This window comes from Taeniopygia guttata, chromosome 2 (genome assembly GCF_048771995.1).
Source record: "Taeniopygia guttata chromosome 2, bTaeGut7.mat, whole genome shotgun sequence".
In the NCBI taxonomy this organism is placed as follows: Eukaryota; Metazoa; Chordata; class Aves; order Passeriformes; family Estrildidae; genus Taeniopygia; species Taeniopygia guttata.
Genome location: NC_133026.1, coordinates 53,403,200 through 53,423,743, shown reverse-complemented (window position 1 = coordinate 53,423,743; position 20,544 = coordinate 53,403,200). Strand labels below are relative to the sequence as shown.

At 35.2% G+C, this 20,544-nt stretch overlaps 1 protein-coding gene across 18 annotated transcripts in view; it reads left to right on the top strand.

Moving 5' to 3' along the window:
• Positions 1–20,544, top strand: part of SUGCT (succinyl-CoA:glutarate-CoA transferase) — a 323,214-nt gene that overhangs the window by 150,324 nt on the left and 152,346 nt on the right. The gene's annotated exons all lie outside the window — the stretch shown is intronic.

Sequence of the window (20,544 nt, the reverse complement as noted above, 5' to 3'; positions counted from 1 at the left end):
AAACAGCAATAGGCAAAGTGCTGAACAAACAGAAAGACCTCACCAACAGTTCCCAGCCTAAGCTGCAAATCATGTCGGGATTACCAGATGTCACTATAGGACACGAGAAAGCACAACGCGAGCCACCTGCTATTTTGCAAGGTAAAAGAGGAAGTTTATTTTCTGACTCCAACTTTTATACTTTTCCAAAGATGACAGTAGATTGGAGAGTGAATGGGCCACCTCTCCAAAGACATTGGACAAACCACTAGTACATCAAGTTTCTCCACCCCCATAAAGGAATGCAAAACAATATGTTATTTACAGAAATTGTGTAGGAAAGTTTTCCAACAGAATGTAAACTCAGAAGGCTTTAGAAAAAGTTAAGAATCAGGGCGACATATGACTATTAGTTGCCTGACTCAGATCAAATAAATATATAAAATCAAGTAAGAAAACAACATTGTTTTGAAGTATTTTTCTAAGGTACCTGTGATTTCATTTACTAAGCAAATTTTAAATAGACTCAATAATAAATACTATTATTTCAGATTAAATTTTAGACATGCTTCAGTATAACTTCTTTGAACAAAGGGTTGCTTTTAATGTTTCTTACAATTTTTTTTTTTTTTCAAAATAAGTGCCACCAAGTTCTCTTGGAGTTAATTTCAACATAGCCTGCAGGGGTTTTTTTTTGTCTCTTAGAGGCCATAAGGGCTAGATTTTATCCTTGATATTTATTACTTTTATTGATTACAAACAAATCTATTTATAAGTAGTGGGGTAAAGGTTTGTAACGTGAGTTAAGTTTTGTAGGCATGAAAATACTAAAGACGTCTGAAGAATACATATTTCAGAATCTCTCAGATGATTGCAACTACAGATGATGGTACATGTATTCCAGCAAGGAAAAAAATAAAATGGAAAATCCAATGGCAACAACAGAAGTTTTGCTGAAACTGTGCAAATCAGATTTTATTTATAATTTGGTTTTCAGGTGCTTTACCAGAGTGCTCAGCTTGATTAAAAGAAATCTTAGCTCAAGCCATGATGCTGGCCCGTCATCCTGAAATGACAAGATTTCTCAAACTTGATAGCCTAAGTTCATCTTGGAGTCCCAATCACTGCTGGAAAAAGGGTGATATTTTCAGTTGAGATGCTAACATGTTTATTTTATGCTGTAGTTATGCAATAACATTTAAAGAAAATGTACTGGTTTAGTTTTATGCCTCTTACTAACAAGGAGAAATATCTGAGCCATCAGAAGACAAGTGTGTAGGCTGAGTAGGAGTGGATATTTGAAGATACAGATTTCCAACCAACACAAAAAGGCCTTAGTCAGGTAAGCCTTCTCTGTCATTGCCATTTTCTCTCTCATCTCTGAGTGGTTTCAAATAAGTTTCTATTATGATTCAAGTAGACAATTTAAGGTAGCAGGAAGTGTTTCCTCACTGTGCATGGGCAGTCAGGCCAGGAACATAACCATTGTTCTAAAGAATTTATTCTAAGTTTAAAACTGCCTATAGCGTTCAGATGTCAGCACTTGGAGCAGCTAGCTATTTGCTGAAATTTTCTTCACACAATTTTACTTGGATAGTTAGCAGCTGTAGCACTGAATTAGAACAATTTAAATCAAAAACTGTGTGATTTTGTAGTGTATGATTTAAATGTGAAAATTCTGTTGAATTACATATAAATCTTGATTAATATTGTTGATCTGTAATGTTCTTAAAAATCTTTTTTAAGCCCTAAAACACAATCTGGACTTATTGGTAATTGAAAAATGCTAATCAACAGAAAACCAGATTTTGATCAGATTTGAAGACAGAACTTTGGGGGACCCAGCTGAATTTTAATTGTTTAGGATGATGCCTGAAACTCCTCATAGCTCACAGAATAAGAAAATTAAAATGAAATTACATGAAAGATCACTGCAATATGAAGCTAATGTAGTAAAGGTGATTAACAGTTGTATTAAATATGAGATCCTTATTCACATGTGAGAGAAAAGAAAGACAGAAATCAGGAATTTGAAGCTAGGTTTACAAATGGTAAGAGAAAAACAAAAAAAGAAATTGAGATGCCACGCAGGTGGTATTTACACTATGGATCCCAGTTTAATTTCTAAGAAAATACCAGTCAGTTAAAAAAAAATCCTCTTTAAAATGAAACAAACATTTCTAGGCTACTCCCTCATGTTTTTCTACCAGTGTTGCAAATATTATATTCTTCTGTGATGGGCTGTAGGGATTAGTAATCAGAGAGTTTTGAGAGACAGGCTAAGAACCTGCAAGGGCCATTTGGAAGAATTGCTATGTGTTTAAATGAGCCGGGTTTTGGAGAGAAGCTTCTCCTAAATTTAGTCTCATGCTCTCTTGGCATAGAACAGGCAACTGTAATGCATTTCCTGCAGTCCTCAAGTCACACCCTAAGCAGACGTGAACAGAAATGTCATTTTGTATCTGCACATCTTGTTCTTCCAGATACTGTATCTGCACAGGTTCACAAATGAAAACTTAGGATTTCTCTACTCCTTCCTGTGATGCTCAAGACACCTGTTTCTGGAAAACAGTTGGTTTCTGTGCCAGTCATCAAGATACAGGCTTTAAGGTTAAGAAACGCTTTAAAGCAGTTATGTAATAACACATTTTGTAAAATTCTTCCTCTTTTTCCTGATTCTCCTGAAAAACTGTGAAGTGAAAAGAAGATTTACTGACAACTTGAGTGTGCAAACTATCTCCCTCTTTCCTCTCACAATTCCTGTGTTGTTATGGTCCCTTAGATTTAAAAGACTTAGGAATCCCTCATCTTTCCATGACTTTACTGAACTGGTTGTGGTTATGTGATTTCTTTCATGTTGAAAATCACAGTAGCAAATTGAACTGCCCATTATTGATTCTTCTGAATGCCCTTATACCAAGAGATGTTAAAAAAATACAAATGTTTTCCTACTACTTTCATGGCCTTGCTTTTCATCTTTAGGCATTTTTCTAACTATTAACTGTGTTTTTGACACTTCCCTTGTGAACTTACTGTTAAGTCAATTAATCTTACTATTAAATTAACAGTCTGTATAATATGTATTTTCTGGATGTAGCATTTATACCCAATTTATCCTATTACATGGTATATTCTAGAGGGAACTTAAGTTCTGTTGTTACGGTATTCTGTATTGCTTACTCTCCACCATAAACTGTTATATTTGAAAAGAGTTATACTTTGCATGACAAGCCCTATTTATTGTAAGAATCTGTTGGTTTTTTCAGTGTTACACATTCTTATTTTTAGGAAAAAAGAATATGCACTTAATAGGGGTGCATACTTAAGCATTTCTAAGTCATGTGTTTTGAAACACAATATATATCCTTTATATAGACTGGTATTTCTTTAATTGTCTTTATTTCTTAAGGCCTAAATTCAGTAAATACATTGCTAAAACTAGTGTAAGTTATAAATATGTGTTATTAAAAAAAGATGGCATTTTGTGTCTCCACAGTGAAATTTCAAAATATTTGGAAATGTCAGTAACATGCTTTCATGTCTTTATCCTCTGAATATGCTCTTTCAGAATCTAAAAAATGAAAATGATTCTCAGCCAAACAACCATTGTAATCAAAGTTAAAGGCACAGAAAGACTAAGGCAATTGCTAATCAAGTAGTTATCTAACTTTATCCTTTATTGGGAGCAGGTTTATAAAAGTAAAAGCAAATTATGGGTTCTTGTGACATGTTTGCTCTTCTACAAGACTTCAATCCATGCATATTTCCTATTTTAGAGCAAAATGCAAATGTCTTCATTCTCACTGTGCATGTTTTACTTCACTTTTGAGATGAGTGATGGAAAAATAAGCATGAAATAAAAGCACATTGAGATAGTTTATATCTTCACAAATCATCTAGGAGAGGATGTAGAAGGAAGTGTCCCTGTGATTTCACAATATAATATACTTTTTACAAACTTATTGGTGGTTTTAAGTGAATTTTTGTTTTGGACACACCAAATTCTGTAGATACAAACCTTCTGCTGCTTCAAAAGGAAACACACATACACTCCTCACACTGTAGTTGTATTCTCTTGCAGATTATTGCCTTTGCATCAGTTTGGCCTTTGTCAAATCGAAGGAGCAAAAGCCAGTGCTGCAATCTTAATTCATGTAGCTGTCTAACTGACCAGCTAAATAACCCCAGAACTCAGTGGGGTGGTGGGTGAAACTGAAGAAAGTGTTTACTTAAGAATGAATATGATTTGGTTTTGGCTATGTCATTAATTGAAAATTAATATTCAAGCCAGGTGGAGGTTGAAAAGACAACAAATTACACTAGATAGCCAGTTTGGTTAATTCATTGTTTCCTTTATTTCTGATGAAATTTACAGTGGGTAGGCCAGCCTTTGGGTCGCTGGAAAGAAACCTCAACATGAGTATTTAACATTAGATCACAAATTCATTTATAGAGGCTGCTACTTTACTACAGGGAGTGTGGAGAATTTAGTGGTAATTACTCAGTCTTGACTTCTCAGCAGATCACAACAAAAGTCACAGAATTCTTAAATAGATTTTGGGTTTTTGTAATAAAGGTATTTTTCTATGTTTGTATCAGGAATGTTTTTTACTGCTTTTTGTAAGTTTTCCAATTAAATGGGAAGAAATAGATGTTATACCAAAATATAAAATCTATATATAGCAATTAAAAGCTTGAAATTTATATATATATAGTGTAATTAGGAATTATTTTACCAATTATAGAACAAGAGACCATAGTCCTACTACAGTGGAATCTTGCTTGTTGATTTGTGTGGTTGCTTAAAAAGGCATCATGTTTGCCTGACGTTTTGAGTCAAAAATAGCATATAAAACAGATTGCAGTTTGATTTAACTGGATTAGAAATTATGAAAGGGGATAATGTGAGATTTATTCTTAGAAAACCTCCATCTTTTATTTATGCTTATGAAGTAAGTTATGATCTCCTCAAAGGTATTGTGCCCCAAATTCCTGTTTCATGTTTAATTTTAGATTTGCTCAAAGTCTCCAGAGAGGTTACAGAAAGTAATAAAAGTGTGTAGGGAGATTGCAGTAGCTGATAATGTCCATCATGTTTTCTCTGTTTAGTGCCTGCACGTTTTAGTTGGTTGAGTTAAACAGTGAAATTCTCCTTTCGCAGTCACCTGCATTGAATTCATTGCAGCTGTTCTCAGAAGAGTGAAAGACTAAGCATATTTGCTAATCTGACAATATTTTCTGTTACCAAAGCAAAGGATTTTTCCAAATGTGTGTAGCCCCATGCTGATATGCACTTTTCCTAGCAGAGAAGTATTTGACAGATAAACATCTCTTTCCTGCTTTCTTGAAACACTGATATTATGGACTGACTTTGCTCCTTTTAGAAAAACATAGCTTAAAAGCAAGTTGTTGAGCTCCCCCCACCCCCCCCCTTTTTTTTTTAAATATACTCTGTCTTAGGATTTTACATCTTTAGACAACAATTACGCAAAATAGAATGCATCTAACATTTTACTGAATCAATCACTAGAATATGGTTTTGGGAGTGATAAAATTATTTGTAATTTATATCAAATTAATGAAATAATTTTAAATATTGTCAAAAGTTTAAATGTGAATAAAGTAGCAAGGATAAAATTAAGCACTTTTAAAAAATACTGTATCCTGGATCAAAAGTGCGATCTGAAGAAATGTTTCCCTTCACTCAGATGGATGCTCACTAGCATAAATGTTATGATATTCTATTATGATTGTGGTGAATATTAAGATGTTTGGGTTTTTTTTCCCCTTAAAGAGAAATTATGTCAGTCCTGAGGCTAAATTAATCCAAGCCATCTATTTTTCTGATCCATTGAGCTGCCTACCAAACAGCTGAAACTGGCGAGATCCCCAGCAGTTACTTTCGACAAGTGTAGCAGGAAGAGGATCTGTCAAAGGAGTCTGGAAGTAGTTCACAGCAGAGACATATAAATTATTGTCTTTAGTTCAATTACAACATCTCATACAAACTAGATCTTTTTCTTCATACTGAGGAGATCTGAGGTTGATTATCAATTATTTGCCTGGCTTTGGTATTTAGAAACTTTAACTTCATGCCAAATGTCAAGTTCATCTTTTTAATAAAATGTACCTCACTTATTGCCCCAAATATATTTATGAGCATTCTGACTTTTGATATTCTTTGGAAGGTTTATGATAAATTCTAGATTTTTGGTAACATGTCACTTTTAAAACACAAATGTTTAAGGCAAATTTGACTTCTGGCTGGAAAATCTAACTTCATAGTTCCCTATTTATATTGGGGAAGTAACACATGCTTTTGGAACAACTGACTTTTTTTTAACAGCTTACTTAAACTCAGTTAAATGTCTTACACTTTTTTAAACTCTTCTCTATTTTTTTTTTTAATTGTTGCTGTTTTATACTGCCATAAATCAAGATAAGCATAATGATGAGTAACAGCAGAAGGCAGAATAGAAACACCTTTACTTCATCTATATTCATTTTGAGGCAGAAGGCTCTTCATAGATTGGGTCAAGTCAGTTGTCTTCACAAAATTGATGTACTAAAACTTCAGCTTTAAATTGTGGCTAAGTTGACAGCTTTGGATGGCAACAGCTGAGTGTTGATTTGTGCCTTTTCTTGCTTTTAAACACCTGAGAATCTGTTGTTTCTGCAAGGAGTGTTCTGTGAGCAGTTTAGCATAGCAGGGCTTTGGAATATATTTTCTTGTTGCTAAAGAAAATAAGTGCCAAGAAAGAGATAGCTACAATAGAAACAAGTTATATATGCATTTTTCAGAACAAGATGGAGTCTTCACCTGCTTGCACTTACTTTAGCCTTTTCCTAAACTCAAATAGCTCTAGGGAGTTGAATCTGAAAGGTGATGAGCATTTTTGACCCCAATCCATCAGCCAGCATGCTTCTCATGCAATGTTGCATTCACAGCAGTGTGATTATTCATGCCTTTTTTTTTTTTTTTGCACTTAACTAGTCTACACTTTACAATGTTTAATAATTTCTATTTCATTATTGAATTTTCCACATCTTTTAAGTTTTTTTTTTGGTTTAGTTTTTTTTTTGTTGTTGTTGTTGTTTCTGTTGTGACTGCCTGCCTCAAATGGTTTGCCTATGTTCTGCATGGATGAAAAAGTACGTGGTGTTGCTGGGTTGCCTTTTTTTGGAATTGTTTGCTGTGATGTTCATCCCTATATGCCTAGTCGCTTTCCCTCTGCTGGAAATACTGTCTTTTCCTCTTGCTGCTATTTGCAATGCAAATTCATTGGGCCTTTTAAAAGATATATGTATGCCTGTAAGTATATATATTGCCTATTTTTTGCAGAATATTGCAATTTCATCATCTAGATGCACTCATTTAATTCTATGATATGATAGCTGATACACTACGCTGTTGTTTCTTTTTCTCACGTATTTAATGAGATTTTAAACATTCTTTGGGTGAAGGGGTGTGCTTCCAGCATTCATTTACATGCCTCATTTCTCTGTAGCACTGAATACCTAGGAACAATACCAGCAATGTTAATTAAAGGATATGCATTAATGCAAAAATGTGTAAATGCCATTATAATATAGTGAAAATTCTAGCCATTGTACTATGCTCACTAGCACAAAATTATTTGTCTAATTTAGTGAATTTACATATTTTTATTAATTGGAAACTTCTTTTATTTCATGCAGCGTTGCATGGATCATACAATGTAGTTTGTGAGTTCAGCCTTTGTAAACCCAATGGTATGTAAAATACTGTCTGTTTCCCTGGGGTCCCTGCTGGGGCCAATATTGTTTAAACTCCTCATTAATGACTTGGACAGGGGACTGAGTGAACCTCAGCATGTTTGCAAGTGACACCAAACTGGGGAGAGAAGTTGATATGTTGGAGTGTAGCTGCTATTCAGAGGGACTTTCACAGGCTGGACAAGTGGTCTAGCAGGAACTTCATGAAGTCCAAGAAAAGCAAATATGGGGTCCTGCACCTGAGACAGAAAAGCCTCGAGCAGCATTACAGCTTAGGAATTGACTGGATAGAGTGCAGATTTACACATAAAGACCCAATGTCTTTATGTCTTCATAGACAGCAAACTGAGCAAGAGTCAGCAGTAAGAAATGCTAATTGCTCGTTTCACTAAATAAGTAAATCATAGCACCAGAAGTTCATGTTGACATAACAGGCAATGGGTGTAAGTTGCAACAAAGAAAATTCTGATTAGATATAAGGAAGAAATGTTTTGCAGTGGTTTTAGTTAGGTTTTAGATCAGATATGCTGCAAATTTCTCATCCTTAGAGACAGTCAATACATGCCTGAACAAGGCCCTGAACAACCTCTGCTTTACAGGTAAATTGGACCAGAAGACTGCTGGAGGTCTATGATGATCTACTAATGATGTATTTAAAGTATCATTGTTTCAAAAACACAAGTGAGTAGGCATGAAAGCTCAATTGTATGACTACGCAAATGTTCCCTAATGGAGGATTTTGAGTGGAGCAATAGTTAAAATGGAGAAGGTATAGGACTGTCGATATTCCAGTAGTTTAGAGGCATGTTCTAGCTGAAATTTCAGCACGTCTGCTTTTATTTTTTTCTTTTTACTGGTATCACTTCTGCCTTTTTCTGCAGTGGATGAATTTTTACACTAAGAAATTGGATCAGTTTGCCAGCACCTGCAGAATACAGGGAAAGATTTCCCTGCCCAAGAGATACATTTCTGAATAACTCTTGTTTTTTAAGTCTGAAGAAAAAAAAAGAAAAAAAGGAGGAAAAGTGATTTTAGGGTCCACTGTGTTAGGGAAAAAAAGGGGGGGAAAAAAAAGGTGCATAAACCAGACGGTTTTATTTAAAGCATCCAGAGCTGATAAGGGAAAAAAATGGAGATACAACACACAGGCTGCAAATGCAGTTCTCATGATTTAAATCTGGAAGGCTGTACAGTACATCTGTTTAACATCTTGCAATTTCAAGAACTCTGCCTTGAAAACCTTCTGTCACAGTGACACATGAAATAAAAGGTTATGTTATGACTTTCAGATGCAAACCTGTAAAAGCTTTATCTAACAGCATACCATCTTTTATTAACCCATTGCTGCTGCTCACCCATAACTCTCTTTTGCTAGTGATGTTGTGAGAGATTCTACTGTATAATAAATGTCAACTCCACAACAATAATTTTGTAATTGCATCAAATTACAAAATTGTTACAATTGCTTTTTGTATGTAAATGGAAAATTTACATCTCTGTGTATGTCCTCACTTGTTTTCTCTGTTGCTCTTATTATTCAGCTATATATTTTTTTAATTAAAGAAATGGAACTGATTATTCTATCATAAACTTTGAGAAAAATTAGTGACTCAGAATAATTTCAACAGTTTCAAGATTTGTGATGTCATAAGAGATAAAATATTATAATGGCTTAGATAGTGTTCTTTATTCAGAGCTCTGATTTTAAGTCTCTGAAGTTTAAATAAGTAAGAGTAGAATAGTTGCCTGCTCATTAATTTTTGGTACTTCTGCATTGAGTCAAAGATAAATGAGGGGCTTTGTCCCCAGAAATGCCTCATACCTTTCCAGATCAGATTGTACAAACTTCCATCTAAATATAATGATTGAATTCTGGAGGTTCCAAAAGTAGAGTCTGGAGGTTGATCATAATGTTTGTCAGTTCTGTATTTTTTCAGAGTGACCTTCGTTAAAATATTCAGCTAAGTAGTGCTGTGTTTTCCATACTTAGAAAATATGGAGAGTAATATTTACCTTGCTGAAACATGCTTTATTCACTATCTGCCAAACACTTTAGAGGTCTTTGGCTGAAATCTCAATGAGTGCTGCTATTTAATACGTTGATGTATGATTTGTTGGTTTTCTTTACAAGGCACAGATGGTCCCCAAGAAACAATGGGGATTTCTTTACCTCAAGGAGCTGATGCCATGCATACAGCAGAAACATCACAACAGTGAGCTCTGCTGTATGACCTACACTGAGTGGGTGTGTGAAAGAGAGAGAGATAGCATTTCCTTCATAGACATACACACCCTCTGACCCAGACTAGGGAAGAATCTGCTTTGCAGAAGGTTTGCTTCAAGGGATTTTCCACATGTATTTTATTATGTTAAAGCTGATAGTGGTGACAAGTTGCACATTAAGTAACTGTTTCTTCAAAAATGTCCTGTTTATATTCTCTTTAGGAAAAGTGATGTAATACTAAGTTTCTCAGATAAACAAAGTCATTTGGTTATAGAGTATGTTACTATTGCGTATGAACCTTGCTCTCATCTGCCCCATACCTATTCATTTTAGACCTCTGGCTTTGTACAGTGATTACTTGCATGTTTAGGGACAAATGTATTCATATTCACTAAGTTAGTAGCCAGTGGTTTTCACCAGGGAAATAAGTTTAGTATGCTGTTAGTAATTTGGTTTCAAAAATATCGGCAAGGGCTTCAACGTAAGAGTCAGTGAAACATGTGGTCTTAATCATTCCCTTAAGAAGGAGACATGGTCTATTTTCCATTAGCAATGGTGCTTACAGCAAATGAATAAATATAGAATGAAATTTACATGTGTATTATAACTTTAGGGTGTGTGCATGCATTCAAACATGCATGCACATGTGTATGCTTAGGCATACGCCCAGTGAGTGTAAAATGATGACTGTTGTAACAGTGCCAGCCTTGGAGAACAAGTTGGTTGGTAGATGAATTGGAAAATGCTGTTGTTTACAAGTTAATTTCCCCTCCGTTCCCCAGGCAGCAAAGTTCAAAATGTACATTTGCATCATGTAACTGGCATGAAAGAGCTACAGTGAAGTTCTTATAGCAGTGTTGTTCTTCTAATATAGCCCTTACTCAGGTATGTAATGACAGAATTGCAGCCCTCACCCCTTTCAACATGCTGTTCCAGTACACAGAGACCAGCTTTAGCTGAACTGGTCACACAGAGTATGGCACTGAGAAATGGAAGTAGAGAGAACTGCTGTACTTCATAGGAGCTGTTATATCCCATTAAATCATGAGGGTACCAAGAGTCTTTCTGTTGATGCTTTACCCACTTCCTTCTTAGAAGAATTGCCATAAGAGGGTATATTAACTGGCAGAAATTATGTCCTGTTTCTTCTTTTCCTCCTTGTAACCTTCCCCCTGCTCTGGCTGGAGCCTTCCAATGGCAGAGCAGCAAAACAGAGCCCTATTCTGCATTCCTCATTGTTAGATTCCTGTGGGACATTAGAGCTGGGACCTCAATTTATTTCCACTTTCTCTGGTTTTAGTTAGCTTTGTCATTCTTGACCCTCTATCATATACAAGGGATGAAAACTAAGGGAGAAAGCAGTGCTTGCTTCTGCCTTGAGCGTATTTTGAGTAGACCAGGTGTGAAGCAGAGTGTATACTACAACTCTTTTAGTGAAGAATTCTGCCTCAGCTTTTCCCCCTGAATTTGTTTCTGAGGTAGCCCATTCAAAGATGGCTGTTTGATAAATTCCTCTCCTTATGCTGCCATGAGCAGCATCTAACCTAAAGATGTACATATAGACTGGGATGAAAAAATGTCTATGAAAGGAGACAGCACTCCATCATTTTCTTCTAAGCTTGGTAATGTTTGTGTTGTTACATCAGTCTTGGTAATTTCTTTGTTTTTTTGATTTGCATATACCACTACTTATGATCTTGATAATTGTTAACTGGGAACTGACTCAATAGTATATTTTAAAGATAAGAATTCACACTGGTGAATGCTAAAATTTGATTCACAGAATTTTGGAAGTTTTTGAATAGAGAAAGTTTCCTTTCTTTCATAAGCCCTGAAGCTTCTTCATATTTGACTAAAAGTAAATCCATGAAATGGGTTTGCTAATAGTTTATTTTTATCATAAGCTGTTTCTTTAGGGTTTTTCTTTGTGGTTGGAATAAAGAGACAGTGTTCTTTTCAAAAACCTGTGCTTTTCAAATTTTTTGAAGATATTAGAGCTAATTAAAATTATGGTTTTAAAGAAGAGATCAATTTTTCAAATATCAGTGTGGATTTTTGTCATTTTCTCCTCTCTTGTGAGCTTTTCATTGGAGATTTAATGGCATGCTGAGTCTGGCATCCTTGGAATGGCCAGCTCCAAGTCTGCAATACAAAAAAAATTTAGGGTCCACTGCTTATGTTGTGACTCCCCATCTAAAATGGAGTTTTTGGCACAGATTCCAAGTCATGTAATGGGCCTTGTTTTGTTGTGGCCTTTTCCTTCTCACGTACTGTATTTTGCCTAAAGGGTAACTCAAGCATTTTTCACTTTGAGTGTATTACTTGTGAATCTTCATTGCTGCAGTGTAGTGCATTTTAAATGTCAAAGGTGTTGCTCTGATAATAGGTCCTTACATTGGTGCCATATATAATGCAGTCCCACAGCTGTCAACTAAGTGTTTATGTACTCCTTAGTACTTGGGTTTCAACTTTGAGAAAGCAATTTCAGTGTACATCAGTTCAGTCTTAAATCAAACAAATTGTAGAGGCATCATACACCCTAGAAAGGTACTATTTCTGAGATAGTTTAAAGATAGGTTTAGCTGCACTGGGAGCGTCACTGTGGACATGCACTCTCTCTGTCACATTTTGGAGGCTGAAGTCATTGGTACCTTAAACTTTCTCTAATTTCTGTTAGTACATTTATATAAAATCCTGCATCTGTCGCTTTTGGGACTGGTTACAGATCATCAAGATAAATCTCTCCTGTTTCCTCTGCTGTATTCCTTTGCTGTATTGTCACCACTTATCTCCAGTCGTGTATTATTCATGGTCTTGTTTTCAGATGAGGGAGGACATTAGTTCACAAAAGTAAATGTGTTCATATAAGCTTCACTCAAGTCAAAATTTTCCATTTAAGAAAACTGCTTTGGCAAGTCCATAACTTCAACAGGACTTTCAGCATGTACTTAAAATACTTAAATGTTTAACTGGAGAGGCATGGACTAAGTCTTTCCTGAATCAGAGCCATAATTTCTGAAGTGTCAGTTACACAACCTATTGCAGAATATGCTTTGACAGATGGATCTAGGTAATGTGAAAGCCATAGAAAGACATCTTTGTGGGGAAGTTGTTATTTCTTCTTATGTTTCATTTTTCCCCCTGTGTTCATCCTGGGAATAGCAATTACTACTTCTTGCATTTTATATATATTATGTGTACATATATAGGTGTGTGTTTATATATGTCAACTTATCTGTGTTTGTATATATATAAAAGTAAATTTCTCTATTTGCCTTTTGTTATTAGGTGCTATAGCAGATTTTTTTTCTTTTTGCTTCTAGTAATGTACAATGTGTTAATGAACCATAATAATTTTTTTAAAAAATAAATTGCTGTTGTGTCACCTTTCCAGAAAGAGTAAGACTTGATGTAGAAGCCTTACAAGTTCTCCTACACAGCTGAATGCTGCTGCTAGTGTCTCATTTGAGTGTCTGTCCAAGGTTGTACTATCTGTCTCTGGACAAACTGGAGAAAAGGATCAATAAAAAGTTAAGGTATACAGGAGGAAATGTGAACGGTTATCAGTCCTAGCTGCTTGGTAGAAATAAGTCTTCATATATATTTGTCCCTGAAGTTTTACAAGATTCAAATGGTAGGTAGTCTGTGGAAGAGCAAAAAGTGTTCATCTAAATATCCCCTGAGTTAAGGTAGTTCAAAGGCATCTGAAACAGGTTGAGCACTTTCAGAGATGAGCTTCAGAGGGAAAGGTGATGATTGTATTAGATTAGTTAGGAAACTAGTTAGTTTGAGGAAAATACATTGCTAGTCTCTGCTAAAGTCAGTAGGAGCTGACAACATCCTATTTCTCAAAATTAGACCGCAGTGTTGCAAATTAAAAGACAGACACATTCAGAGAAAAGATGCTTTGGGGCAAATGTTCCATGTGGGCGATGTGTTGTTGCCATAAAGATCCTTGCTACTGTACGAAGAAATTTAAAAAGAGGAAAATGCTTATAGTAAAGTATATTGCCCTTGTAATAAGACATGTTTTATCCACAGTTCCGAAAGATGCAGTTCCCTCCACCATTTTTCTGCTTCTGACATGCAGACAGAAAGCAATATTTCAATTTACTTTGCCTGGTTGGTACTCAGGTTACAGTTATTAAAGAGCACCGAAAGACAAGGGAATTTCTGATGTTGATAAGTGCCATTGGATAACACTGACCACATGGGAAGTGCAGCTGTCCCAGCTGGTGGTGGGAGCAGAACAGGTGTTTGTACTCAGCACCTCACTTTGGCCTCTGAGGAGTTTGATTGTTTTCCTTGTATCTAGAATGGTATGTACAAAAGTCACAAAAAGAAGGAAAAATTAACTTATACTGCAATAGTATCAGTCTTGAATTTAAGAACACCTTTTTCTTAGTCATGGTTGTGAACTCAGAAACCAAATTTTTAAAGCTTCCAAGATGAAGTCATATTGAGAAGTCATACAATATTGCTAAGGAACTAAAAATATGGGTAGTTACTGTAGACAATTTCAAGGATGAATTTGAAAGTACATAGTATACTAATTTTTCTTGTGATCAAATGTTTGTTCACAGTTTCCTATTTGACTGTTTTTACACCTATGTTTGATATAAATGTATACTTTAAAATGAAATAACCAACTCTATAACATCAATTTCTTATAAGTGCATCTCAAAGCTTTTTTGCTGAAGAGATAAGTAAGTGTCAATATTCCTGTGTACAGGAAATGGAAGCACTGGGGCACTGAACTGGCTTTACATCAGTTGTATGGTAGTCAGAATAAGAAATGGTATCTCTTGTGTTATAGTAAAATATTGCTTTATTTTTTCTGTAGTTTAAAGATACTGGGAATATAATGGATATTTCAAAATTTTCTTTGCTGGTGTGAGTTTTTTGGTTTTGTTTGGATTTTTTTCTACAATGTGACCAGTGTTTAAACCAGAAAGGTTAAACTGCTGTGAACTAGAATTGTGCCAAGTATTACTGATTGATTGTTAATGTAGTAAAACATGATGATTTATGTTTGGGGTTTACCATTTATTTTTAAGTTTTCTTGCATCTGAAGCTTGAAGCAAAACAAGAGAGTATAAAAAAATTGGCAGAAAGAGTGATTGGGGAATATAAATACCCAAGCCTCACTGAACTTTATAGTATACCTTTCTGTAGGATAGAGAAAATGCAAGCAGTATGCAAGTGAATCAAAACTATTCAGCAGAGAATTGTGTTCTTGGTTCATGCCATTAAGAAAATGAAGAGAGAGAGTGTGTTGTGACAACTCTGTCAAGCAGTGATTGATTTTCAACTGGTTTTTTTTTTACATTTTGTTTTATTCTTTTACTGTATTTGAATTTAGACTTTCAAACCTGCTTTCCTATGAAAACCACTTTCTCAAAGAGTGGAGCTGACTGCCTAACTCTGGACTGAAATGAGAAACCTCTGCCTGGCTTTTTTCTAATACATCACACAGTGCAGAGATGATGCTCCTGTCCAGCTGGAAGTATTCAGTTCATTGTTCATCCATCGCCATCAGGATGTGTCATGGGGGTTGCCCTGTTTGTTCTTTTTTTTGCTTTGCTCTTTTTGCCTGCATGGTTTAATAATTTTAAATGCATAAATGATAACCAGGACTTCATCCTGATATATATGTTTGTGCAATGTTTTTATCAGTAACACTCTTTTAGGGGGAGGAGAGCAGAACATACCTCATTTTGAATCATAGTCCAGCTTCCACTGGGTTTGCATCCTGCTTCCTTTTCTTCTCCCAGCTATCTTATTTTTTTCCTTTCTTGAGGGGTTTATTTTCCAGCTTAACCATGCAGACAGATCTTTGCTGCATGCTGTGGTATCTGATGGATTAAGCACTAACCTATCCAGGAATATTATGGGTTCCAATTCAGTTTTGAGGATGATGTATTGTTTGGCATTAGGAAATTCACTTAACAGTGCATCCCAAAAGGTAAAAAGGTGTATTAGTTAACATAAGAACATACTGAAGTTAATCTATGATGTGATGCTAACTGAAGATGTGTCAGTTTAAAAATTTTTGTGTTGTGATGGGAGGAAAGTAAAATAAATGCGCAGCATGATTCTAGGGTTGGCTCATATCATTAACCAGGTACCACTGGTAGAATATTCTTAGTCTTCTCTGTGTTTTTTCCATGTCTTACCTACCATTATGAGCAACTGGAATGCAATAATACTATTCCTTGTGATGAGGAATTTCTGTAAAATACAGTTTTCTCTTTGGAAAATAGATTCAGTACTTAATCTCTTTGTTGTGTTTTTTAGAATTTTTGCTTACATATTTATTCATATGTGTATATAATATTATAGTATATAAAATTTTTTTCAAAGAAGAAGATAATTTCTTGAACTGAAGGCCTCTCAAATTCACTAGAAAGGTGATTAGTTGGTGTGGTGTGGGTTTGGTTGGTGTTTTTTCTTTGTTTGTTGGTTTTTTTTTAAATAGCTATCTTTGTCTTATTCTCCTTATATTGCTTTTTTCATTTTTATGAAGTAAACACATTTTTAGGAAGTATGAAAATGACTACTTTTCATTTAATGTAAAAGATAGATCAGAGAGCACGTAATGCTCTTGCATAACTTGATTCCCAAATTTATTTCCTCTGCAAAGTATTGATAGGAAAAAAGAAAATTTACAACCAAAGTAAATGAGCAATTTCCTCTACAATGGCTGTCTATGATAAATCCTGGCTAATGGAACGTACTCTGAGATTTTGGTATTAACAGTTTGAACAATGTCCTGCATGTGTTCACTAGCTGGATAAGATAAAAGAAAGGAAGCAGCGCACAGTTGCATACTGAATAAGAAAATGGAAGGAAAGAAAGCTGTACAAGTTAAAAATGTGTGGCTTGTGCCAATTTTTTTTTTTTTTGTGAGAGCTTAAATGTATTATTGATCACTAGCACAGATTTAGGACTTAGTTGTCCAAAATTGTATAGAATAATTATGTTAGCAAAAGTGCTAATTACTAAATGTTTCTAGCAATTTGTAGATAAAAAAAACTTCAGTGGTAATCTTTTTGACCTTTTACTTTACTTTTACTTTACTTTAAACCTTTAGATGGAGATTTGATTTATTCTTCTTGTTTTTGGAAGAGGAGCTTAATATACTGTCCTGGTGTACTTAATTAGTAGAAAATCAGATTTTGTTATGCTTTGTAATATTACGTAGAAATTAACAGAAAAAGGAGGGAAATTTTTGGTAAACATGAATAAACGCGGTTTTAGAATTTATGGAATTTATAATTGATTAGATTATATGAAAATTGTTTATATTCTGGTGCAAGTTTCTGTAATCTGCTAATAGCAGTAAGTACAGTTTAATTACTAATGCCAAAAAAGGAGGCTGAACAAGGAAGGGAGGGAATCTTTCTACTTGTAACCACTTATAATTTGCTAAAAGCTATCCATATGGGTCCACTTGGTCTGGACTTATAGGCGAATTGGTCTCTAGCCAAATACTCCATCTCCTTGAGCTTGCACCTTTCTATAGAGCTCTAATGTTCCCCTGAAGAGTACTTTTTTTTTTTTTTTTTTACTCTCTAATTTAGATTTGGCAGTTGAAGCATGATGGCGATTGAATGTTTTGGGAATGAGCAATAAATAAAGCTTTAAAACTTCTATTGTTTTGTCTCTCGGTTGCTGTGCTATGCAGTTGCATAAGCATCTGTAGGCTAATGTAGTGGAAATAAGATTGAATTGCATCTGCTAAGGTCACATTTTGGTTAAGATTTCTTTCCTTTTCTTCCCCCCCTCTCAAAATCTCCAACTATCCTCATTTGTATCATAAATAGAGAAATATAAAGGAGGAGTGTTTTATTTTATTGAGCCAGTGTTCAACAAGGAATTGGTTGAATGAAGAAGGTAGTTTGGCTAATTTGAACAGCATACTTGTAATGAAACATGATTTCCCCACCCTGTTCCCTCCTCCAAATGAATACCATGTAATCCTCCTCTCTTCCTGCACCATGGTAACCTGTTGCTGGGCCTCTGTCTGTTCAATATTTGTTATACATGTCAGATGTCTCTTTCAAGCTGTGCAACCCCAATAAACCTCAGATCTGTGCATTTTTGTCAAACCAGTCTAACAAGGCAAATAGCTACTATCTTGTGGAAAACACAAGGTTATAATGTGCTCTCCACCCTCCTGTGGTGCTTTGAAGGCAGCAAAGGAGAGCATGTGGCGGTTTTTTTGACTGTATGGAGTAAAGGTAGTTGGGTCACACTCACACCCAATAGCCTTGTCTTGATACTAGGATTGTAACAAGGATGGGAGTTTGCAGAGTAGAGCCAGGGCTGAGAGAAATCACATGTAGATCGCTGTACAGGATGTTGACTTAGAATGCCTAGATGAAAAACTGGAAGTTTTGTGGTTTGTGTTGTCTTCCACTCTCTTGTGCAGTATAGTTTTTTATGAAAATATCCAAAACCTGAAAAATGCTGAAATGACATTAAATCTGCAAAGCAATACACACAAAGCAGTGTTCAACTAAAATAAGATTACAAAACTGAGCACATGCAAAATAACTGATACTCTGCCAAGTAATTGCTAAACTGTTCATCTGCAGACTCACCTGAAGAAAGCCAGAAATACCCTTAAAATGTAAAAATTAATTTTATCTGATTCAGATTCAAGATCTGGAATTACAAGCTTCCATCTTTACTATTCCTTGGAATACTTTAGTGTATTTATTCAACCCCCAAACGGGGGTTAAGTATTGTTGTTATTATTAAAAGTTTGGATTATGTTAGAAAATGTTTGGATTCCACAAAGTTTGTAAAATCATACTGGAAATTTCATGATGTACTTTCTTGTAAAGCATCTGACCTTTTCTTCTTCTGATTGTGCTTTAATAACCGTTCTTATAGTATTCTGGGAATGATCTTATTTGTTTTATTTAGAAGCAGGAAATGCATCTTATTTTGAAGGGGAAATGATTACATTTTTTGAAATTTCAGAAACAGTTCAAATTAAGGTTTGACTGAGAATTTTTCTTTCTTTTTTTCTTCCCCTTTCAAGACTCTAGTTCATTGGAAACAGTTTGGTGTTGGAGCAAATTATGGCAGCAGAGACAAACTGTCCTGCAATATGGAGAGGATAGATAAAATCCATGCTACTGCATTCCCTCATGCATTGTGGAGGCAAATGCAGCCTTCATCCTTCCCACCTTTTCTGTCTCTCAACTAGATACTACCCAAGGGTAGTGTGTTCTTGATGCTTTGCTATGTTTCTTCTTCAGCCAGCATTTCCTGTGCTTTCATAGTTTTGTTGTGGCATCTCTTCTGCTTTTAGCCACTGTGGACCGCAGAGTGCTCTGAGCATCTTGAGGTTAATTATGTGTACGGTTACAAATTCTGCTAGAGACTAAATCTGCTTTGAGTTAAAAACTTTGGATTTTTTTTTTTTCTGACAAAAAAATCCATTGGCAAAAGAAATGACAGTAAAACTTCATAAGTGCTTCATTCTAGCATGCGATGTGGATGCTTTTATTCTCAAAGGCAGCCATTTTGTGGTTTTCCTTTCAAAGGGACTAAGTGGAACAATATAAAGATGTACTCTTTGAAGTAAGTGTGGGAGCTACTGGTCAGTAACTGCTTTTGGGTATTTTGCCACTTTCTGACCTTATTCCTCAAGCCCTAAATCTTTGATAGCATACCATGCTCCATCTTTGTTAAGGAGAAATTTTAATTTATTTTGCTGTTATGGTATAGACTTGACCTCAGAAGGTTTTGCCACCTATGGGCTTGACACTTGTTTCATTAGCACTACCTACTGGTAGTGACCAAGTGGGCTGGGTGAAGGCTTCAGCTTTGTCAGTGAAGGACACCTGGTCACCTACATGTCACAAAAGTGTGTTTTGTCTTAATTGCTGAAATAGTAGGGGTGAGTGTAGGGCAGGAAAACAACAGGATTGCTAAGTGTGAAACATCTGATGTGCTCTCAGGTTGAATTGATATTTCCTTTATTTCAAGACTAAAGAAAAATGGTATCCCCTGTAATTTTATTGTCTTTGTGCTTGATTATATATTTAAGGAAAGAATATGTCATTCTCCTAATAGTTTTATATTATTGTCTTTATGTGAAAGGACCTGTGATAAATCAAAAGACCAATTAATTTTCACTTTGTGATTTTAAAATTGCCTAGGAGGGATGTATTGATGGATATAGGCAACCACTGTTGAACAGATGAGAAAAAAAGCCACATTTAAAAGTGATCCAAGGACTCAGAAAAGCTCCAGCTTTACTATATAAGCTCTGTGCATATAAATAACAATCTTTTGTTAAAGCTCTAAGGCTGCTAGGTAAAACTTGAAAATCCTGATAGACTGGTTATATAGTTGTTGGAATAGATTACTATAGACTTGGAACTGAAACATTTTATCAGTCCATTAGCCATTTTATATTTCTTGAATTCAGAGAAAAAGCAAGTAAGAGACAAAAAATATACTATGAATATTTCTTTAAATAGAAGAGGTTTTTTCACACTTTGGAAATGGCTTTGAAGAATGCTAGTATCAGGCCTTACTTTATGGGTTCCTGGACTCTATACTGC